General features: G+C 34.8%; 1 long non-coding RNA gene across 2 annotated transcripts in view; it reads left to right on the forward strand.

Annotated features, from left to right (window-relative positions):
- LOC101690684 overlaps nt 1–25,769 on the forward strand; it is a 52,902-nt gene that overhangs the window by 25,462 nt on the left and 1,671 nt on the right. Inside the window, exons 4-5 of one of the 2 annotated variants that reach the window (XR_200347.3) lie at nt 12,066–12,199; nt 14,674–14,735. This is a non-coding gene — a long non-coding RNA (uncharacterized LOC101690684). The remainder of the gene's footprint in view (nt 1–12,065; nt 12,200–14,673; nt 14,736–25,769) is intronic. The other variant, XR_001181482.2, reaches the window with a different exon arrangement.

The following is a 25,769-nucleotide window of genomic DNA, read 5'->3' on the forward strand; positions in this document are numbered from 1 at the left end:
CCAAGTATAGGAGGAGATAATTTCTATTTGAAATAGACATCGATGAAGTATCCTACTAACCATGGGGTATGTCTAATGACGGGAAGAAATTTTCTCAGACTAGCTTCTGGCTCTTGACTTCTCAAACCTTGTTTCTCCTCCATTATCCACATATTTCAAGTGCTGGATGCCATTGGACATGGTCATATCACAAAATGACCTCTCGCCGTGGAATGGTAATGATGAGTTGGCACAGTGAGTGGTAAAGAATGTCCATGAAAGTCATTTTTACAGTAGAACAGATAGCAATAATAGCTCTACACAAAGTGAGTTTGGATTGTATACATTTATTGCATTAAACCCAAACTAAATGTATCACCAATTCAGTTTCCCCTTTGGATTGCAGAATTTCCAAAGCCGCTTTAAAATCATATACAGAAAAGATGTGTGAAGGGTAAATCGATTGGAATGTGTTGGAGATCTTAAACAATTGCACTTAAATTAATTTCTTTTTGAAAATTTAATAAGAACATATGGCTTTATAAATATGCTGTTAAAGCCTCCGGGCTTATAAAAAGCCTGTGTAAATAAAAGGGGATCCCCAAACTTAAGCTTTATTAACCCCACAGTGAGCTTGGGTTCTAATTGCAAATATCAAGGCTTTTAGCATATTGCATATATTGATGCTTTTAAATAAATAACATCTCTTTTAAATATAGCAAAGGAATCTAAATATCATGATGATTCAGTACTACCATATTTATTTAAAAATATATGAACAGGCTTTTCTTTTAGATTCTGTATTTATACTGTTTTTTTCCTTGAACTAATTCCCTAGAGAATCTTATCCTAAAAAAAAAATATATATATATATATATATAGTTGGAGTTGGATATTATTTTGTCAAGGGTTCTCTCATACTTCTTAAATATTAAAAATGCTCATTTTATTTTTTATTTTATTTTTATTTTTATTATTTTTAAAGATTTTATTTATTTATTTGACAGAGAGAGAAATCACAAGTAGGCAGAGAGGCAGGCAGAGAGAGAGAGGGAGGAAGCAAGCTCCCTGCTGAACAGAGAGCCTGATGCAGGACTCGATCCCAGGACTCTGGGATCATGACCTGAGCCGAAGGCAGTGGCTTAACCCACTGAGCCACCCAGGCGCCCCTAAAAATGCTCATTTTAAATACAAAATATATCAAAAATACAAAAATATGTATTGAGATTTTTGTTTATTTTCTGTTTCTGTATGTTTCTATATAGAATATTGCAAAAGGGTTTTTCTATAATGAAGTTATAATTATTATGTCTACATGCTTGATCAAAACAAATATAATAGTTATTTTGATAATACTTAAATTTTACAAATGCATCTTTTAATGAGAGATTTTTTCATAAATCAGTGAATAAAAATTACTTTTATTTATTTTTTTTAAGGATTTTATTTATTTATTTGACAGAGATCACAAGTAGGCAGAGAGGCAGGCAGAGAGAGAGAGAGAGAGAAGGAAGCAGGCTCCCTGCTGAGCAGAGAGCCTGATGCTGGGCTCAATCCCAGGACACTGAGATCAAGACCTGAGCCAAAGGCAGAGGCTTTAATCCACTGAGCCACCCAGGCGCCCCTGAAAGTTACTTTTAGAAGGAATCTCTGTTCAGCTTCCAAACATTTCCTAATTTTCCTAATTTTTTTTTAAGATTTAGTTATTTATTTTAGAGATAAAGCAAATGCATGTGCACATGCAATCAGGAGGAGAGACAGTGGGGGAAGGAGAGAATCTCAAACAGACTCCCTGCTGAGCATGGAGCCTGACTTGGGGCTCAATCTCACAATCCTGAGATCATGATGAGCTGAAATCAAGAGCTGGTCCCTCAAATGAGCCACCCAAGGGCCCTTACTTTTCTTTTTTATAAATGTAAGCACTGTGATATCTTCATAATGATCAATATGAGAAGAGAAGAAAGTTTGGTTATAGCCATGCCAATGGTTGAACTTTTTCTGAATTATATGATACGTATCACACAATGATCTATTATTCAATTATTTTGTGTATTTTATCAATTATTTTCTCTTTCAAATTCATTAAAGACATCTGAATTTGCTAGAGAATTTGTTTCTTAGCCATTCAAGTCATGTCCTTTCTCAGTTTCTTATTTCTGCTAAGTAAACAAATAACTAACAAGTTTCCTCAGGGCTCACTTGGAAGAGCATGTAACTCTTAAACTTGTCATCATAAATTTGAGCCCCACGCTGAGTGTAGAAATTACGTAAATAAATAAGTTCTCTCAAGACTTTCCCACGATTATTGTTATTCTATTGTTATTTACTTTATTATTTAAAGACAATTTTTTATGAAGCTAAAAGGATCAACAAAACTCCCATGTAATTGAAAGTGGTATATTTTAGGTATCTTTGGATATATTTACATACTTTAGGATAAAAAAAAATGTTGGAACATTAAAGCAAAACTGTCATACTGTCATACTGTCATAATACATCTGAATTCTAACATCCAAAATGATCCCATTTCAAATGTCAGGTGTTTCCTTTTATGGAAATATGTGTAAGGAAAAGAAAGACATTAAGCTTTGCTGCCGGTTTAGCATACCTTTACTAAAGGGATCTTCTCAGACATCAAATTTTATATTATAGGTTATTTGATGCCCTCAACCATTTTATACCCCAAGGTATAACGTTTGGTATCATGGGGAACCATGTTTTTTTTTTTTTTTTTTTTTTTATCAATTGTAAAAGGTTAGGTAGGAGAGGAGAACTGGTGTGATTTCAAATTGCAAGTATATGCTCAATCTCACACAAAAAGTACACATCAAAATTGCAGATCTAGGTTAGAAACTTTCCATAGTCCTTTTGGAAGCTGCTTCTCATCCATTTTGAATGCTTTTATTTTGCTTCCTTTCCATGACTCTTTAGATGATAGACTTAAGCCAATGAAACCCTGAGGTCTGAGCCATCTCTTTCCCAAATCTTTAAATCCAGACAACACATTTGGCTTTGGCCTTGCTAAACATATACTTATGACTGTAACTTACTAACGAGATATATCATTACAGGAGAGAAAATCCCCAATTATAAAGGAATTAATTTGGTATTCATTTTCAATAATTATAAAAATGTATACGAACATGTCATTTATTCAACCAAAATACTAGACCAGTGCTTCTCAAACTAAATTTAATGTGCATTGAAATCCCTTGGATGTCTTATTAAAATACAAATTTGGATTCCATATGGATTACATAGGTCGTGGAGAGACTTGAGATTCTGTAATGCTAAGAAATACCCAAGAGACTGTGCATAGACTAACTACACAATTAGTAATAAAACACAAGACCACATTTAAAATTGGGATTATATAAATATAAATATAAATATGATATAAATATATATTCTACATAGTTGGTTAAAATTTATACCTTCTGGTGACTGAAAAAAAAGAAAAACTAAATGAAATGCCAAATATAGTCATGTTTACATTCTTATTATATCTCATGCAAAAATATTCTAATCCAGGGGTTCAAAGAAATGGTACTGCCCCACTAGAAAATAGTGGGGAATATGGGAATCTGGATCTACATAGATGATAAACTTTTTTTTGGTGAAATAATGAGAACTATTATATGATTTTTTGACATTTGCCACCTATGCACCACTTACAGAGAAAGACAGACTTTAATATCATAGTTTAAGATCTAATCAAGAGAAAGTTAAAATGATAAAAAAAGGTCTGTCTTTTCCAATTCTCCATCCAGGCAGACATCTAGGACTTGGTTCTCCTCCACCTACATATCAAATAAATTTCCTTATATAATTAACCTCCTTAACAGTTCTTGAAACTAGATTACACTTTGAAGCTAATTTTGATAGATAAAACAATGATTCTCAATCCTATCATATCTAACAAGTGTGTTTTTATATTTCTATCATAAGTATGTTATACTGTCTCCTCTCCTACCTGAAATAAACCAAAAAGATAATAAAGCCAACCTTCAGAGATTATTAAATAATCAATAAAATGTTCTATTCTAAATAAGTGAAAAGCTATGTGTCTGTGAGTGTGTGTCTATGTTTGTGTGTCAAAGACCGCTATATTTCCAATTTCAAAGTTCTGTGTCTGAAAACACTTGGTATAACAAGTTTGAGTTCATCTTTATTGAATCTCTTTTCTCTCAACTGTGCAGTGACTCCTTTAAAAAAAATCTTCTAATTTTTTTTTAGTTAAATTCCCTTTCATTGGATCTTTATTTTCTGTCTGTGTCCTTTATGACGAATGGTTTTTCCTAATATGTTCAACTACTCTCTCTCTTGTCCTCTCTCTTACTGTATTTATTTTTATGCATTTGACACCCAGATTTTAACATTCTTAACCCATTATCACTACTAGATTTTATTCCCTGGATGCTAGCATTTACAGCCACATGAGCCTTGGATCAATCAATAGACCCTACAGGACTTTTCTTTTTTTAATCTAAATTCTTTTTTCTACCTACTCATTTTGTCAGGTTCTGCTTGAATAGGATCTACTCTAAAGAGATGAAAACTTCCTCTTTTATGTGTCCATAACACTTCATATATTTCTATTTTATAACATTTACTGAATTTTATAATTATTTGCATGACTATCAACTTTTCTAGAAATAATATGAATTCATACTCAAAGACTTTTTTCATACTTATAGTGTCAGTGTGGTGTTTGGAATATAGTAGACCATTTATAAGTAGACCCATTTATAAGGGTATTGAATAATTTTGTAGTTTTTAGAATCAGTAATTTATAATTTCAGAAACTGAATGAAAATGTACTGACTGACTTAGGTTCTTCTAGTATCTAGAGAATGAGGAGATACTTCAAAAGAGGTAATGTGTGAGGAAACCAGGAATTCCCCACAAATTTTACCTATTTATATTGTCTACAGATTAGAAAGTCTTTGAGTTGAGGGGTGCCTGGGTGGCTCAGTCAGTTAAGCATCTGACTCAGTTTCCGCTCAGGTCATGAACTCAGGATCATGAGATTGAGCCCTGAAGTGTGCTCCTGCTCAGTGCGGCCTCTGTTTGAGATTCTTTCCCGCTCTGTCTCCCTCACATTCCCACTCTGCTCCTCGCCTGCCACTTGTGATCTCTCTCTCCCTCTCAAATAAATAAGTAAAGAAAATATTTTTTAAAGATTTTATTTATTTATTTGACAGACGGATATCACGAGTAGGCAGAGAAGCAGGCAGAGAGAGAGGAAAGCAGGCTCCCCGCTGAGCAGAGAGCCCAATGTGGGGCTCGATCCCAGGACCCTGAGATCATGACCTAAGCCGAAGGCAGAGGCTTTACCTCACTGAGCCACCCAGGTGTCCCTAAAATATTTTTTTTTTTAAAGGAAAGTTTTTGAGTTGAACTACCATTCTTTTTTTTAAATATAAATAAACAGGGAAGAGAGGTTTGTAAGTGATTTTTAATTATTGAGTTCAGGTGGGTCCTTCGCCTATTTGGCTTTCCTTACTTGAGCAAGTAAAAGGAAGTGAGAATTGAATAGAAGCAGAGAAAAAGAGGAAAGAAGGCTTTCTCTGCTCATGAATTGTAGGTGACTGGCAAAAACTTTAAGACCTAGAATAAAATTTTATTGAGGGCAATTGTAAAGACAGGTTTCTTTGTATTTCACACACCTGAAGGTGCACTCAAAAGAAATTTTTCATTGATTAAGTTGATATTAAAGAGAGAGTTGAGACAGGTTTAAAATGTACACATCTAGAATGACTTTTTAGAAGTTATTCCTTCTGAAAGTGGAACCTTTAAATTTAACACTTTTGGTATGTTCTAAGGCAAGTCAATTTTGTAAGAAAGCATTGTGAAACATAATTATAACTAATATCTTTTCTGTTCAGGAATTGTTTAAGTATAGTTTTCTCAGTTTCTCATGTCAGGAAGAATTCCACAGTGGAAAATGGCAGTTCCTATTATTTGTTCCTAAATCATGTCACCAAATAATGCTGTAAAAGGCTTTTTAGAATTCATAAAAATATGATCTTCAACTTAGATCACATTTCAAAAGAGAACTTCACGAGAGGCACATTTTAATTCCTCATTATATATTTTAGAAAAAAAATCCAAATAATTTTGTAATGAGAGCTGAGCAACATCTTTAATGGGAATAAATTTTAATTCTAAAACACACCAAACGACTGAGACGTTCTCTTCTTTTCTGTTGACCATTCTAGTGATATTTTACCAGTACTAGTTTTTAAATTATATCTCTACATTTTTCTTAGCAATTTTAATCCCAATGAAAGAAAATATCTTACCCAGATAATATAAATATATAACTTAGAAGCAGTATTTTCTACTGAAGTAAGTGAAAATACATTGGTATATTCATTCTAACCCTAAAAGATTGTCAGTTGTTTGTTTCATAAGTGGAATGACCTTAGCTTAAGAGAAAATGAGATCTGTAATAATATAAGCATATTTATAATTTAACTTGTTAATGTTAATTCATCATGGATGGTTGCCATATCTACAAAGTAAATTTTAGGGGATGCTGTAACAGAGGGGCAAAGATTTTATCATGAGACTAAAAACAATTCTAAATCCATATTCTTGTTTTCAAAAATGATTGGCATGGATTATGAAAACAAATCTACACACATAATGACTGCAGATTGTGCCATGTTAATTTACAATTAGTTTATCAAACCAAAATTTCCTTTGCTTCCCTACTCTTTTTCCAATCCAGGAAGGTTTATCTCAAGGCTCATTCCCATTTGCTGTCTGTGCCCTTGAAATCTACCTTTCAAGCTGCTTCTTATAGTTGCTACAGCTTGGATTTCCCAGAAAGAACTTACATTAGCCTGCCAGGGCCTAATTCATAAAATATTTCTAACACTACAGATTAGTCCTGAGCCATTTTACAGCTTTGGAAAGTCTATACCGTAAAGAATGCTCCCTTTCATTCCAAAGCCATTTGCATTTTATTTGTGCCTCAAAGGAGGAACAATCCAAACTGATTAGAATCCGCAGACACTGTGCATAATGAAAAATTAATTGCATCAATCTTTTCACTGTAGTGGTCTTAACAACTCATTTTCAACTGGTCATTTTTCCACCTGCTCACCAGGGCCCAGGCAGCTGAGGCAAGCATATCTCTGACATTCACAGAATACCAATGAAGCTAAGGTCACCAGTACGTCATGCAAGTGGGAGCTGAGAATCCTGAAAGAGGTGTGAGCTGTTGGAATGAGCTAGAACTATTATGTGACAGCGGAGAGCAGAGACAGGCTATGACAACCCAACCAGGCATGGTTTGAATTAACAAAAGAGAACGGAAACGAGAAAGTCTAAATCAGCAACGGGAAAGGTTAGAGTGGTGCTACCCCACTGGAGAATGAGTGCTATGTGCCGCTGACAGTGGTGATAAATCAATAATTGCATGCGAGCGTCATCGGAACCAATCTGATATAGCAGGTGGCAACAGTGGTCCAATCATATACATCAAAATGGGGCTTTGGCTTTTGAGATAGGGTTAGAATTCAGTATATTTTGTAAAATACCCATTTCAGTTACTGTTCGACAAGACTTCATGTTCTTATTGATGAAATGATACATCAAATCCCTGCTCTTTCAATATATAAGGTCTTCTGTTTTAAGAAAACTCTGACACCTATAGATTTTTGATAATTTTTTCAACAAGTTTCTTATAGCTTTCTGGGTCTTCGTTTCAAGATTGACAGTGATTTTAAGAACTTCGTTATTCCCCAAGATATTTACAATGATAACTGATATGATATCCATCATGCTATGGAAAATGCATTATTGTTTTCATAGCCAGAAATGTGAATTTTGGGGTGCCTGGGTGGCTCAGTCCTTAAACGTCTGCCTTTGTCTCAGGTCATGGTCCCAGAATCCTGGTTTGAGCCCTTATCAGACTCCCTGCTAAGAGGGAAGCCTGCTTTCCCTCCACTACCCCTGCTTGTATTCCTGCTCTTGCTGTCACTCTCTCTCTCTATCAAATAAATAAATAAAATCTTACCAAAAAAAAAAAAAACCCTGAATTTTACTCACATATTATTTAGCAATAATTTTATGAGAAAATGTATATTTTTACTGACACATTATTTACCAATAATTATATGAGAAAAATGTATAACCCTATGAAGGTGCAATAGAGCTTTTTAGATTCCTGAATACATTTATTTGCATATGGAGGAAGTAAAATTCTCAAAAAAGTAAAATCCTGATGCTCCTACCAATAAGGAATTTCTTCGGCTAATTAATTAATGAGGAAAACATAAGAGGCTTAAACAGATTCAAAGCTGAATCTGTAGATCATACACGTATAAAGGCAATTGATAATGCTGTTTGGAATTTGCTTATAGATAAAAAAATTGACTCATAACCTAAATAATAATAAAATATAATATTTCAAATAATCTTCTTTAGGACTAAAATAGATTGTATCATTCCTAAAGTGTATTTATATTATTATCAACAAGGATCTTTTCTATTATTATCAACAATTTGTAGTTACAAAATAGAATAATAGAAGACAAACAACCAAGCACCTACAACAACCAAAGATCCCTAAATTATATGGAGTAAAAGCAAAGAAAATTAAAAAAAGAAAACCTTTTAGATGGGACTAATATAAGAATGAAGTATAATATCAAAATGTGCTTCATTCCTTGAAAATATGCCTATACAGAGTGAGGGTTCCTATGAAGAAACTGCACACTTTCTTTTTCCTGGCTATAATTAGAGTCTTCAGTGATGATAAATGTGGACAAATAAGACATCTTTGGGGTGCCTGGGTGGCTCAGTGGGTTAAAGCCTCTGCCTTTGGCTCAGGTCATGGTCCCAGGGTCCTGGGATTGAGCCCCACATGGGGCTCTCTGCTCAGCAGGGAGCCTGCTGCCTCCTCTCTCTCTGCCTGCCTCTCTGCCTACTTGTGATCTCTGTCTGTCAAATAAATAAATAAAATCTTAAAAAAAAAGTCATCTTTAAAACAAGTTAATCAGAATTTATCTGGTTGTGATATGTCATAAAAATATTTGAGAAAATATATTTTAAGTATCCACTTATGATAGAGAAAACTATACTGATATTATCTATTATGTTTTGAAGTTCCAAATATGCTTGTTTACTAAGTAATTATAGCCCTTTTCCATTCATTTTAGAAACAAAACAAACTAATATATATCAAAAAATGAAAAAAAAAAACTATCATTTCATTTAGATAATGGCTCAAGTCCTTGATTTTCTTTCTTTCTTTCTTTCTTTTATTTTCATTTCATTTCATTTTTTTTTTTTTTACTTGTTGTTTTAGGGGGTGGGGTAGAAACCAGAAAGAATATTTCCTTTTTTTCCCTCATCAGCAGAAGCCCACTATAAGATTATGAATAGGCACAACCCTTCTAAGGGACCTAGTCTCTGAGAGAGTAGGCAGGATCAGCGAGAATAATCACTTTTTGTTTTTCTCCCCCTACTTCAGGTCATATAATACAGGTGAAAATATTACTTAATAGCCATTGTTAGTTCTCCCCTCCGTACTTTAATGGCGGCCCCCACCATCCCAGCCACCTGAGCCTGTGTCTCCTGAGTTATTATCCTTAAAAGGCAAAAAAGAAGATCCACTTGGAGAGTCAAAGAAATAGGGTAACCCCATTCTCTTTCAAAGGAGGTGAGAGAGATCGATTATAAGCAAAGAGTTTGTCTCGGAAAATTCAAGATGATGTGATGAAATATTTTAATCTATCTGCATAAAAGAAGAACCTGCATAGGTAGAAAATGCAAATGTTTCCCGTTCTAAGCCTCGAATACGTAGCTTGAATAAACAATAAACGTAAGGACTCTGGGAAATAGGTCTTTTTATGCTCATGCACTTGAGCAAAGAGTATCTTCTAATTGTTATATTCAGTCAGTCACCATTTAAATAATTTGTAGCATGGTACATGTGATTGTTTATGGACTATTGAGTTCAAAAACCCAGAAGGGATGGGCTGCAGAACACAAGTGGGGAAATTAACCTTAGCTAGAAAGTCACCCTTCTTTTGTAACTGGAAACGTGGTGGGGGTTTGATGGCACATGTAACCTTTGTAGTTGCTAACAAAAAGCCTAAAGAATTTCCACTTGACAGTTTTTGTTTTTTGTTTTGTTTTTCCTGGGAGGGGAGATGCATTGTCCTTGTTTAAAACAAAAGGGTAAGAATAGTTTAGGAGTAAAAAGAATGTGGCTGTAACAGTTCTTGCTGTCTCCAGCCTTGCTAATAGGATGTGACTCTCCAAGTTCTATTTTATATCATTATCATTGCAAGTCTCCTCACAACACCCTTCAAATGTGTGTTTTCCTGAGACACCCCTTTGGGCTGTTCAGTAGACAAGAAAGTCTCAGTATACTTGAAACATATTTGGACAGCCATTCTTGACAGGCATGTGAAGAGTTTTGATTTTATACTTCTTCGGGAGCCTTCCACATTTCCTACTGTATTTCTTGATCACACCAGCCTGTTCTATGCCTAGTACACATGTAAATTAAAACAAGAAAAAACACATCAAAAGAACAAAAACTATTTTACTAAATAATTTGGTGGAGAGTCACAAAATTTATGGGTTTAATTATTTTTTTTTCTCATTCTTTTCCTTAAAAAACAAACAAAAAAACCCCCAGTAACTTGGTAGGAAAAAAAAATCCTCTTAACGATGATATATACTCTTCCCCATCAAATTTTTTGAAATGTCAATTATGGTCAAAATCTCAGGATTTAGGTATGTGAAGAGCTTGAAAAAGTCTTACAGATTATTCAGTTTTATCCTGCCTTTCTGATCACTGTTGATTCTGTTACACCTTTTCCTCCCACCTTCTTTTTAGAATCATTGTTCTAAATCTAAGCTACATTTTGAAGGTCAGTTGGAGTAAGGCACTGTGGCCTTATTGTTAAGTTGTTTAAAGGACTCATGTATGTCCAGATCTGCTTTTGTGTTGGAGTTGCTGTTGCTAGATACACACAATTAGGTTCTTACGAAATTGCAGGAAAACCTTGATAATGTGTACACCTATTCACTGTAGTCATGTCATTTGCCAAAACTCACATTCACATAATAGATGCTAATGGTTGCAAAGAAACCATAAAATCTATTGAGTAATAAATCTACCTTCTATGTGTGTTTAATATACTGCCTGACTATGGAAACCTTTGATAAAGCACAAATGTGTCTGATTGCACAAATTATGGATTATGTGAAAACTACCACTTTAGAGCCACTAGAATCGTTGTTTTTAATACTCTAAAGACAAAATACTTCTGCCTTAATTCTCCTTGGTGTTTTAATTCGGCTTGAATGGTGTCCTTAATTCTCTACGTCATAAGTTAAGAGCATTGTAGAAAGTGAGTGTGTCCAGCTGATGGTAATTAGGATGGTGAATGTTCTAAAACTTCATTATTGAAAAATAGGTTAAGAAACCGGGCAATAACCCTTTGAAAGAGAAAACTTGAAGTCCTGTCAAGTGAGAGGAAGCAGACACACAGTACAGCTGCAAAAGGCAGACATGCAATCATGGATGAAAATTAACTGGAAACAGATTTTTGTTTAGCCTCAACATAATGAAGGCCTTTCCCCTGAAATTTCCAGAGACAAATTGAGTAGGTTAGTGCTGCTACTGCAAGTTGCCAAGCAGAGCTGAAAATGAACTTTTTTTTTTTTTTTTTGGCTTCCCTAATTACTAGCTATTCTCTAGACTCAACATGGGCATTCTCTTCAAAAAGTCTTGTCTGATCTCCCCTTCTCGTTGCATCATCTCCAAAGTGCTTAATCATAAAAGCATGTTATGCTCTTTATTTTATTTGTTACATTGTTTGTGTGCTTATGTACTTCTCCTACTAGTCCACAGTTCTCCAATACTAGCATCTGTCATAGTAGCAGATATGAAGGAAGGATTCCCACATTGGGATTTCTAAGAGCACATCAAATAACTTTTGAGAACCTAAGTGAGCCAACAATGGGTCAGCTGGGGATAGTTTCTTCTCTTCTCTTTGCGATCTCATAAAGGATATCTTGAGCAATGTTATGATCACATATGTCGATCTTTCCAGTTGAGTGCACATGGCATCTTCTCTCATTGATGACTCCGATGAAGAGATCGCCCCGTATAACAAGAGAAGAAAGTTATAATCTCACAAACCAATTGCTAAATTTCACCAAAGTGATTGCTTTAAAATATTACTGGGTAAGTACTGACCCTTTTCAAATATCTGCACACTTTTGAATAGCTTTTTGAAATTCACTAAACTTTTTGGATAATGCTGGCCTCCTCCCATGAATATCATAAGTTTTCTCTTCTCCAACCATCATAATCCTGACTTTTTGATGTAGTTGCCAATGTGAATGTTAATAGATTCTAAAATAAACTCTCAAAACTATTCCTCCCTTGGTCTTTCCACCTTAGTAAATAAATCTTCCTTGATTCAGGAATTCCTTCTATGTTTTGCATTTGATCTTCTAGCAAACTCTGTCACCACTATCTCCACACATCACGGGTTCGTCCTCATTTGTGCTTTGCCATTGCGGACCAAGCCACCATCATTTCTCATTTGTTTAACACCAATGGCTCAGACTGCACTTAAATTCTCGTATACTTCTTATCCTACTTTTTAGTCAGCTACAAAATTGATCATTTTGATGATTTCCCATTGAATTTTTGATAGAAACCTATATTTGTTTATTTAACCAAATACACTACATGGTATGAACCACGGTTACTATATTTCAAATTGTTTGAAATAAATGAAATGTATGTTTCAAGACCTTGCAATTGCACTAGCCACCTGAACCTAATTTTTTCATTATAATTTAGTATTTTATTTTTAAAAATACGGTTCGTAGAATCATATAAGCTTTGAGGCTCATCCAAACTTCTCCAGTCAGGCTTCTTTTCATTATTTAAGCATTTAATCTTTAACCATTTAATTAATTCCATGTTTACCTTTGAAGAAGAGGTTATTCTCCATTTCAGAAGGCTCAACTCTTTTCCTCTCACAACTTCATAGAACTAAACAAGTCTACAATTGTCAGATTTAATTTTTAACATATATATTTTCTGGTTTTGCTCATAGAATTACAAGTTCTGGAATGGCAGAGACGTCGTTTGCCTCCTCCATTGTTCTTTCTCCATTCCCTAAAATACAGCAGTCCGTAAATTTTGCAGATTTGTCAATGAATTAAAGAAGAAAAGATGAATAACTACATGGGATGTTTTTGTACATAAGACTCTGCTTTTAGGACAAATGCCCCTCACTGTCAGGCCATTCTTTATCTAGAACACGTTTGCCTAACCTTTGATAGCCAAACCATTCAATATTCTAAAAACATGTGGCTTAGAGTTCAGGTCAGTGGTCCAAATATTATCTGAAGTAGTATGAGAACACATTAATACATGGGTGGAGAGAGTACTCAGCCAAATATCAAAACTACATTGGAAAAAGAATATATTTCATTCACAAAGTAGCTGTGTAAGAATCATGATACGATCTCATCTATAACTGACATAGATTCAAATTGGACGTCTTGATTCTGCCCTGTGAGGATCTCAATAAACTTGTTTCTTCTTCTTCCTCCTCCTCTCTCCTCCCCCTTCCCCTTCTTCTTCTCCTTCTCCTCCTCCTCTTCTACTTCTCCTTCTACATCTACTTCTCTTTCCTCTTCCCCTTCCCCTCCCTCTCCTCCTCCTCCTCCTCTTCCTCTTCCTCCTTCTTCAGCTTCTCTCTGAAGTTGGAGTTAATGCCAAGATGATCATGTAGTGCTCTTGTGTTTGGGGTCTCTCTGGTTATCTGTCCATGCCAATGCTCTCTGAGCAGAATACTATACTTCCTAGTTCTGTCCATTACCTGGTTTGGGGGTGTTGATAGGTGAGATCATAGCTGCATTTTTCTTTCTCCTCTTTAACAGAACTCTAGAGGTTTGGTGCAATTTGTGTATTACCAAAACTCACTTAAAAAAAAAAAAGACATGATATGCATGAATGTGAAATCTCACATCCTTTCTCTCTCTCTCTCTCTCTCTCTCCCTCAAACTGTATGTGTTAACCCCAAAGACTTTCCTAATGCAAATGAATCATGACTTTCTATAACAGGTATTAAGGAAAGCTTTAAATATTTTTTGAGCACCAGGACTCTGAAAATATACAATTTTAGTTCTAAGGTTTACAAATCTAAGTTTCATTATTTTTCTTCTGGAAATAATTAATTTTATTCCAGAACATTTTAAATTTCACATCTGTTGACTATTCTAATTGGCATGCTAGAACTAATGCAGCACTAAAGAAAGCCAGTAAGTAGAAATGGCTTAATGTTTCACATACATTGACACTGGAAAGAAGCCAGATTGGCATGAGGAAACATTACATTGGTTTCTCAAGTTATTCATTCATCTACAACTTGGATTTGTTTCCAAACTTCCCTGATTATCCAAGTTCTTGATCTTTTCCTTTTCATCCTCATGCCTAAATAATTTCTTAAGTTTCCTTGTATTGAGGAAATTCAATATTTCTGATTTAAAGACTTCATTTTGAGAAAATTTTATTTTATACCTATTTATTACCTACAGGTTAGATATATGAGAAAATACATTTTTATTTTATAATTCTCTTTTATTTATTTTTATTATTTATTTATTTATTTATTTCTACCTTTTATCATTTTAAAGGAAGAAACTGGGAATTTACATCAAGAGTTCTAGAAATGAGTTAAAGGGACAAAATAGAAGAGGTATGCCAGCTTTAAAAAAATGGGACCATGCAGCTGTGCACCATATGTCTACCTGAAGTATGCCAATTATATGTCATAAAAGAAGGATGGAGACAAAATCTGGCTAAATCAGTGAAAGGCTGTCTTAACCAGTGAAAATCACCTTTTCTGAATTGAAAAAACCCATCCAAGAACCTGGACCAACACTGATTGAAATCAAAGAGTTAATCTGATTTTATGTTTTCCTAATTCAAATGATTTTTTTTTTCAGCCTACCCCCAAAGGTTTGGAAATATACAAATACCAGTTTTTAATGCACAACTCTGTAGATGACTGTGAATATAAATTTTGCATTTTATAAGTCATAATTTTAGAATTTATTATCAATTCATCCCAAATAGGTTAACATATGAACTTCGTACCAAAGAAGATTTACTCAAAGTAGTAAATAACTGTGTTTTTCTACAAATTATATACAGTCTTAATTTGGAAAAATATATAACAAATATTTTATTAATAGTGGTTTATTGGCTAATATATCAGCTTTCCAAAGATAAAGCATTAAAAACATACATTCTAAATTAAATACTTAGACACTCATTCACATTTGAAATAAGATCTTTTAAAAGAAATAGAAAGCAGTGCCTGGCTGACTTAGTTGGTAGAGCATATGACCCTTGATCTCAGGGTAATGGTTTCAGTCTCACATTGGATGTAGAGATTACTTAAGGAAATTAAAAAATAATAATAATTAATTCTCTTTTAAAAATAAGAAATAAAAAGAGGTGATGGAGAAACTAATGTTAAATTATTTTATCTCTTGTTATGTCTTTTATGTTTGACAATTATTTGTGACCAATTTATTCACATAGACTATTTCTAGTTAGATCACAACAGGCCACTTGCATAATACAACTGAATTTAGAAGTCTTTACGAGTGGTCACTTGATATAGGAAATGTGATTTATATTTTAGATGTATAGATCAAAAGGAAATTTGTTAAATGGCATTTAACAAATTTCTACTGTTAGAAATAATGAGAGAATTCCACAATGTGGATGTATATGAGATACAATATCAAAAAAAAGAACAATTCTTGCAGCAACAAAGAAATGTACTAAAATTTTTATAAAATTATCCTATTCACAATTACAACAAATTTGTAATGTACATAAGAATAATCATAACAAGAAATCTGTGGGATTATAATAAGAAAATAAATAAATTTTACTAAAATATTTTAAAACAATGTATTATCAATTATTGATTTTGATATTGATTATAAATATAAAGATGAACATAAATTGATTATAAATTATAATATATGTAAGTCCTGGAGATGTAATGTACAGTATATGCCTATAGTTATTAATAATGTATTACATACTTGAAAGTCACTAAGAAAATAGATCTTAAAAGTTCTCATCATAAGAAAAAATTACATAACTATTTGGTAATGGATGGGTTGACTAGATTTTTGGTGATCATTTAATAATTTATACATACTGAATCATTATGTTATACACCTGAAACTAATTTAATGTTATATTTCAATTGTATCTCCATACAAATATTTTTTAAAAGAAAATAAATTAAGCAAAACATATATGATCATGGATATGAAGGTTCAGTATTAGAGAGACATTATTTTCCATATTTTTTCCATATTTCCATTTTCCATATTTCCATATATCCTTATTTTCCATAAGTTAATATAGTAATTAAATTACATCTTAATCAAAATCCAAAAATGGGTTTTTTATGGAAAATTATGCTTGACTTTAAAACTCATGGGGCATCTGGGTGGCTCAGTGGGTTAAAGCCTCTGCCTTCAGCTCAGATCATGATCCCAGGGTCCTGGGATGGAGCCCCGCATCGGGCTTTCTGCTCAGCAGGGAGCCTGCTTCCTCCTCTCTCTCTGCCTGCCTCTCTGCCTACTTGTGATCTCTGTCTGTCAAATAAATAAATAAAATCTTTAATAAAAAAATAAAATAAAACTCATAGGGCAAAATAAATGCACATTAAAAGAAGAAACAAGAGGAAGTATTTTCCCTACCAGATTGGAATGTATATTTGTTACTTATGTTAATTAAAATAGTGTTATTTTGGTGGAAGTCAATCAGTAGACCAGTGGAATGGAATAAAGAATCCAGATATAGATCTACGCATACAAAGCCCTCAATGTACCTCATGTCCTGTTAATGATATTCTGTGTCGTCCCCTACCTAATTGAATAGTGGTAACCTTAGTAACCTATAGGGAATAGAGGAAATGGTGTGTGATATCTGAGGCTGTCATAAAAGATGTTGGGTCTTTTGACTTGTTCTCTCTTAGATTATTCATTCTGGAGGAAGCCAAAGTCATGGCTTACGGACACACAAGCAGTGCTATAGAAAGGTTCACATGGTGAGAAACAGTTCTTGTACTTACTAACAGCCAGCACGAACTTGACAGCAAAGTGAATGAGCTATCTCAGAAGCAAATCCTTCAGCTGCAGTCAAGGCTCAGATGACTATAGCCTCAGCTGGCATCTTGTCTATGAAGGGGAAACTCCAAACCAAAACAACCCCACTATGCCAATTCCAAATTTATGGGCCAAAAAACAAAGCTAATAAATGTTTATGGTTGTTTAAAGCTACCAAGTTTTGAGATAATTTGTTATACAGCAATTGGTAGCTAATACACATTTCTGCATATAGAAATAGGGTGCTGTGGGGCGCCTGGGTGGTTCAGTGGGTTACAGCCTCTGCCTTCGGCTCAGGTCATGGTCCCAGGGTCCTGGCATGGAGCCCCGCATCAGGCTCTCTGCTCAGCGGGGAGCCTGCTTCCTCCTCTCTCTCTGCATACCTCTCTGCCTGCTTGTGATCTCTGTCTGTCAAATAAATAAATAAAATCTTAAAAAAAAAAAAGAAATAGAGTGCTGTCATAACACAAATTAATGTGTAACAAATTCATACTTAGCTCATGTCATATAATTTCTATGTGATCTGTTCTATCCTATTGATACCCACAACATCCTATTGATTATATGGGTCAGGTCTACTTAATATAAAAGGAGAATATACAACTGCATGCATACTAGGGTCATTGGGGTTCACTTTTGAGGTTGGGTACCACAACTATTTTTTTAATTAGATAGAAGACATAGGTCTTTCTCTCTTTTTTCTTTTTTTCTCTTTTTTTTTTTTTTTAAGACATAGGATTGATTGTAATCTTGAGTTATTAGCACAGCAGCTTATTTAAATCATTCTTGGCCAGGTGTAATTGGGTGGCTCAGTTGGTTAAGATCAGGCTCTTAATTTTGGCTCAGGTCAAGATCTTAGGTCATGAGAACCACTGAGCCCAGCTCTGTGCTGAGCAGGATCCTGGTTAAGATTCTCTTCCTTTCCCTCTGCCTCTTGCTCCATTCTTCCCACCCACCTCTGCCACTCCTGAGAACACCCCCTCTCTCCCTCTTAAAAAAAAAAAAATTATTCTTGGTCACTTGTATATGTGTACATGCACTTATGTGAGTGTGTATTTGTATGATTTAATTATATTTTTAAATTAATGTTACATTCATATACTACTTATTCTTTCTCCCCAAAAGCACTCACTTATGTGTAGTTTAATCACACACACACACACACACACACACACACACACGAGATTCTCTTTACTTATTTTCCTCCTGTCAAAACAATGGATTTAAGATATGTTAATTTATATTGCCAGTAATTGTTATCAGACTTACATTTTTTTTGTTTTTGTTAATAATGCTTATGGAATAGTATCTCAATATTATTTTGATTTTATATATTTATTACTAACAAAGCTAAAGATCTATGATTATTCTATATTTTGGTTTATGCTTTATTTATTTATTAATTTTTTATTTGTCCATTTTTCTATTGTGTGATTTTTAAGTATATTAAATTCTTCTTATACATTAAAAATAGCAATTTGTTGATTTTCTGTGTTGCAAATATTGTCAACAATTATACCATCTCTTAACTTTGACCATTAACATATTCAATCCTCCACTTTGTGAATAAAACCATACATTAAAAAACTAGAAATATGTGCTAAATTGATATCATTGATAGCCCCAGTTAATAATCTCCCTTTATCCATGCTTCCTTTCCTTAAAAATATGTGATGCCCTCTCCCTCTGATTTTGGTTATGACTATCTATGACTATCTGCAGTGAGTAGGATGTTAACAGATTTGATGCACAAAATAGTCTCAAAACAGAGCTTGAGATTTTCTACATCCTTCATCTGCCTTCACTACGAGAACAAGCCTAGATTAGCTATCTCTTGAGACTTCACCATTCCTATGAGAAAAAGCTCAGTCTAGCAAGCTATTGGTTGTTAAATGTGAGCAGAACTGAATTGTCCTGGTTGTAACCTTCTAGACCAGCTAACCTCCAGTCCCATAACTTCCCATTAAGACAGGTCAGTTGATCATGAGCCAGATCAGAGAACTACCCAGCTGTCCTATTTCTGCTACCTAAGAAGTAATAAAAACTCTATGTGGATGGAGGAATGTGAAGACAAACTGCAACCCCAGGCTGGCACTATGTCATTCAGTGTTAGGGTGTTTGTTGCCCAGTGACAACTAACCAACACGATGTAGGAAGTGTAGTGATCTACATCTACATGATGTAGATCAGTGTGTTCAATGAAGGAGACAACCTCACCTTAATTTACAGGGTTAGGGTTTTGACCTTGCACAACTGCTAGAGGAGCTAGATATTGAAGTTCTGAGAAGGAAGTTGAGTGATAGGACTAGTCACCAACCAGAAAATCTTAAAAACCTAGCTCATCTCACCACTGAAATGGAACTACTAAGGGAGGTCTTTTGGAGAGCTCTCTATGAGACATCACCATTATGGGTCCACTGTCTAGCTTCTGGTGAAGGACATGGGGCCAACGTTAGTCAATAGGTTCAACAGTTAGGAAGAAAAGCTGCATGTGGGTGGAGGAGTTTGAAGACAAGTTGGAATTTGCTGGCAATTTTATGTCTGTACGTTACCACACTTAACCATGATGACTTCAGAGAGTAACAGCTGCCTCTGCATCCATTTTTTAAAATTCACCCCAAATTTTCCTTTGGCCAACTCTAACATATATTTAACAAAATTCCAAAAGTACTGTCCATTCTAGTCAATTTGATTTTTATAAACACATTTTTAAATACATTTAATGGTCAAAAAAACAAATGACAACAAAGCCATCTCACGTGAAGTAACCAGCTCTCATTCAACTGAAGGCACCAAACCCTCTCCTCAAAAGGTGATTCAAAAGTTCCACATTATGCTCTATCCATCTTTGGTTCATTTTTCTTGTGGTTGAGTAACATTCCATTTTTGATATCCTGTGAACAGTGAGGTATTTTATGATAGTAGTGCAACAGGAGATGGGGGTAGGGGTAGAGAAAAAGAAAACATAATTGGTTAACATCAAAGTAAGGAAGAAATACTGACATATTCCAAAATTCTCTTTCTGTGGCTGTTCATTTGGTCATAGGTGAAGTGACAGTTATAATTTCTTCCCACATCTATTGAATATTCTTTTGTCTCTGAGCAATTATTTCTCTTGGTCATGATTCCTTGCCTAGTGTGACAAGTCATACTATCATTCCTGAAGGGTCTGTACCATTTGTAGTCTTGACTGTTCTGAGGTGTTAAATCAGTCAACTTTAACACACAAATTGCAGATTCTGAAGAACACTCCAGACTACTGCAAAGTGGATCTGAGTTAAAACTTCATTAAATCTTCTGATCTCTATAAGCACCCCAACTGACTGGTGAACCACAATGTTGTTGGAGTCACCAAGTATTAGTCACATCAGGGCTAGTGTCCAGTATCCCTGTAAGTCTGGTTATTTTCACTTTTTCAGTGAAGAGCTATCCTGGCAAATGACCACAAGTCATGTTAGGGAAGGATAGAAGGTAGATTTAAAATTTGCAGTAAATTAAGATCCTTCCGCAGAAGGATCTCTCCTCTTCTTAATTAAGAGACAATGGGTCTGTGATTTGGCTCAACTCTTGAGAGTTAAGAAGTGACTCTATTGTGATCAAATGAGACTTCTGAGCTTTTTTACTGCTACAAATCAATGAAATGTTAGTAGGTTTCCCACTTATTGCAGTCCAAGGACATCATGATCAATTAGCCAATGCAAATGATCTCTGTGAATTCATTACAGTAATCACATGCACCATGTCCCTAATGAGTAAATGCTACCCCATGGTCCTTGCCCATTTCAGTGGCAGCATTTCTCACTGTTATTTCTACTCTGCAGAGAATAGCCATTACAATGTTGTTAAAGGATGTCTTTCCTCTACATCCAATATATTTCTCGAAGCCTTTTTTAAGGGTATTCTATTCAACTTCCTATTGGATGTAATTAGGGAGAGGGTAAACAGCTCTGACATTATAAATCCATTCCAGCTTTGAGTCTCTCTTCATCTTTGTGTATCTTCCTCTGTTAGATACCAAGAATTTCTGGCGTGAGAACAGAATTTAACATGAGTCACCTCATATTTTGGTCTCAGTCTGTAATTAACCATTACAGCCTTTTCTTCTTTTTCTCTCTCTCTCTCTCTCTCTTTTTTTTTTTTTCCCCCAAAGATTTTATTTATTTATTTATTTGACATAGAGAAAGAGATCCCAAGTGGGCAGAAAGGCAGGCGGGGGGGGGGGGGAGGCAGCCTCCCTGCTGAGCAGAGAGCCCAATACAGGGCTCAGTCCCAGGACCCTGAGATCATGACCTGAGCGGAAGGCAGAGGCTTAAACCTCTGAGCCACCCAGGCACCCCGTGAGAACCTTATCTAGCCTTATAAGCTAACACATTGAATCTATAATCTCTGCCAACTATACCCCTGTAAGGAAATGGAGGGTTCATGGCTGGGTATATGGGAAGCTAACAAATAGATCCAACCAAGAATCAGGTGGTAGGTCTGGAACTGCAGTTGATCTCCATGGTCAGCAGTCAAGAGAACTGGGTGTGAAGCAGAAGTGAGAGCCACATAAAAATTGCCAGCGCTTAATGCTTTTCGCTGTCTCCTCATCTCACCACACTGACCTGCAGAGGGTATTGGCCACCTTTACTTCACTTATAACTTTCAACTTCTAAAAATATTCCTCTTTCAGCCAATTCTAACTGGGAGTTATATAGGAGAAGTGCATTCTGGAGAATAGTTCCAGCTTAGTTGAGTTGATAGCACAGAAAGCAACTTCTTTAACCTCAAAAAATCTATATAAAATAAAACCAGGCCAAATAGCATATATAACACAGATACATTACATTACGAGTGTTCCCTTGATGTTGAAAAGGCAAAGTGGATTATAATTCCTACTATTACTCAACATGAAAATCCTGATCAATTGCCTACAAATGAAGAAGCAAAAAGATACATAAGAAATGGCTAAGGAAACCATATAAGATGATCATTTATGTGCGCCTGGGTGGCTAAGTGGGTTAAGCCGCTGCCTTCGGCTCAGGTCATGATCTCAGGGTCCTGGGATGGAGTCCCACATCGGGCTCTCTGCTCAGCAGGGAGCCTGCTTCCTCCTCTCTCTCTCTGCCTGCCTCTCTGCCTACTTGTGATCTCTCTCTGTCAAATAAATAAATAAAATCTTAAAAAAAAAAAAGTTGATCATTTACATAGAATGTCTTAAGATTAACAAATCTTTAATACTTTTGATAAATACTAGTTCAATATATATAAATCAAGAAAGTTTTTATCACTATAGTAGCCAATTAAAAATATAATAGAAATTCTGCATTATCTACAACTGAAAAGAACCAAAACAACAACAACAACAACAACAACAAAACTCTATAAACATGAGGGGTGCCTGCATGGCTCATTTAGTTAAACTTCTGCCTTTGGTTCAGGTCATGATCTCAGGGTTCTGGGATCGAGCCCCACATCAAGATCTCTGCTCAGTGGGGAACCTGCTTTTCTCTTTGCCTACTGCTCTGCCTACTTGTGCTCTCTCTCTGTCTAATAAATAAATAAAATCTAAAAAAACCCCAAAAAACTAGATAGGACTGTTATCAAAATCCACATAATGTTGGCTACTAAAAAATTACCAGAGAATTTCTGGCTTAAACGAATACACACTTATTCTCTTATAGTTACTGAGATCAAAAGTCCAAAAACAGTTTCACTAAGTAGAAATTAAGGTGTCGGCAGAACTGCTTTCCTGCCTCAGGCTCTAGGGGAGGAGAGTATGTTCCTTCACTCTTGCAGTTTCTGGTGGCTGCTAGCATTCTTTAATTTATGGTACATCATTCTTATATTTGCTTCCATGGTCACACACCTTTTCTTCAGCATCAAAACTTCTAATATTTTCTCCTAGGAGCATTTGTGATTATGTTTAGGTCTTACGCAGATAATCAAGGATAATTTCCACATCTACATAAAATAATAGTTACAGGTTCCAGGGATTAGAAGATGGACAGCTTGGAGGTCATTACTCAGCCTATTACACAAAGTTTTTGAAGTGTTAAATACATATTAGAACTTCCAAAGAAACAGGGATACCAAGTTAGTGGATGAAATGACAATGTGTTATAAAGATGTCAATTTTTTTTTTTAAAGATTTAATTTATTTATCAGCGAGAGAGAGGGGGAGAGAGCGAGCACAGGCAGACAGAATGGCAGGCAGAGGCAGAGGGAGAAGCAGGCTCCCTGCTGAGCAAGGAGCCCAATGTGGGACTCGATCCCAGGACGCTGGGACCATGACCTGAGCCGAAGGCAGCTGCTTAACCAACTGAGCCACCCAGGCATCCCAAGATGTCAATTTTTCTTAATGCATGCCATTTTTGAAATTCAAATCAAAACCCAAGACATATTATTTTTGCAATTGTGCAAATTGTGATTCTAAAATACACATAGAAAAATAAAAATTCACAAATATCTAGGAAATTTTATAAAAGGATATTCATAGTTCAGGGAATGTTCCTACACAGGTATTAAGGTAATGTTGCAAACTTATGTTAAAATGCTGTGCTGCTAGTAAAAGTGGAATAAATTCAATCCTGCAAGAGAATGAATAATACAGGAACAGATTTATACATATGCTATAATTGTTACTTGATAGAAATGTTAATAAAGCCATTAAAATTTATGGATATTTATTTATTTATTTTTATTATGGTCACTTAGCCAATGATTCATTAGTTGTGTATAACACCTAGTGCTCATCACGACATGTTTCCCTTTTAATACCCATCACCCAGTTACCCCCTCCCCACACAACCCTCCCTTCTCCAATCCTCACATTGTTTTCTGGAGTCCAGAGTCTCTCATGATTTGTCTCCCCCTCTGATTTCTTCGCATTCAGTTATCTCTCCTTTCCCCTGTGGTCCTCAGTGTTATCCTTACGTTCTACACGTGAGTGAAGCATATGATAATCATTTTTCTCTGCTTGACTTATTTCACTTAGCATAATCAACTCCAGTTCCATCCATGTCGATGCAAATGGTAGGTATTCATCCTTTTTGATGGCTGAGTAACATTCCATTGTATATATCAATCACATCTTTATCCATTCATCTGTTGAAGGGCATCTCGGCTCCATCCACATTTTGGCTACTGTGGACATTGCTGCTATGAAAATTAGGGTACATGTGTCCCTGCTTTTCACTACATCTGTATCTTTGGGATGAATACCTAGTACTGCAATTCCTGGGTGGTAGGGTAGCTCTGTTTTTAATGTCTTGAGGAACCTCCATATTGTTTTCCAGGCTGGCTGTACCAATTTGCACTCCCAACAACAGTGTAAGAGGGTTCCCCTTTCTCTTGTGAAATCTGAATATATACGAATATATATTTGAATGAATATATATGAATAAAATATATTAATATATATTTATGTGTCACATATAAATATATCATACATATATAAAATATAATAAAAATTAAAACTCTTTTTTTCTAAAATACAGACTCTACCAGTGTTAAAGACTTAACAACAAAGAAATAAGCTGGGACAGAAAAGAAAGAGGAATAATTTTTGATATTGGTACAAGAAAGGATTTCTTAAAGAAGACAGAAAGATCAAAATCACAAAGGAGAAATTAGATGAATTTAATTATATCACAATATAGGTTATCTCTTTAATAAGCCATACATCTGTTTATAAAATACATGTATTTGTATAAAGTACATGTTAAATTATTTGAAAGAATACATAACAAACTTTGAATAGAACTGGTTTTTAGAGTGTGATCTTTGTGCGCACGCGCACGTGTGTGTTTGTGTGTTGGGGGAATTTCTGAATGCCTTTTGTAATAACATTTGAATTTCTTTCATGGAACGTTTATTTATGTGTCACTTGTTTGATTAGAAATATATAAATCTATAACAATTATAAAAAAAAAGTCTGAAAGGCTCACCCATTATTTGTGAATCTCAGAATTATAGACTAATTTTACTTTCTCCTTCCCTTATTTTTCATATTTCTACAATGAACATGTATTATTTTATAGTGAAAAATAAAAATTAATTTAACTTTATTTTTTTAAAGAATATTTATTTATTTATTTATCTGACAGAGATCACAAGTAGGCAGAGAAGCAGGCAGAGAGAGGAAGGGAAGCAGGCTCCTGCTGAGCAGAGAGCCTGATGTGGAGCTCGATCCCAGGACCCTGGGATCATGACCTGAGCCGAAGGCAGAGGCTTTAACCCACTGAGCCATCCAGATGCCCCTTAATTTAATTTTAATAGAAAAGAATGTCTTTTTTTCTTCTTCATTGTCTCATTTGTTTACCTTACTAGAAAATAAATACGAAGGCAGTTTTGTACTACTAGAAATTAATACAGTTATCTGTTGAATCATGGCCGATAGGTTTAAAATGATCTCTGATTCATTATAAAATATCAAGTAATCCTTACATATCACTAGAACAACAAAAATAATATTCTATATGTATCTTTTAAATTTTATTCAGGGTTAGGGCATGAAGAACATAATCTAATATTATTTGTCAAGAGAATATTTTTCAGCAAATTTTATGATTTTATGTTGTTATCAGCCAATGAAATAAATTTTCTATAAT

This window comes from Mustela putorius, unplaced genomic scaffold (genome assembly GCF_011764305.1).
Source record: "Mustela putorius furo isolate JIRA1106 unplaced genomic scaffold, ASM1176430v1.1 tig00000430_pilon_pilon_pilon, whole genome shotgun sequence".
In the NCBI taxonomy this organism is placed as follows: Eukaryota; Metazoa; Chordata; class Mammalia; order Carnivora; family Mustelidae; genus Mustela; species Mustela putorius.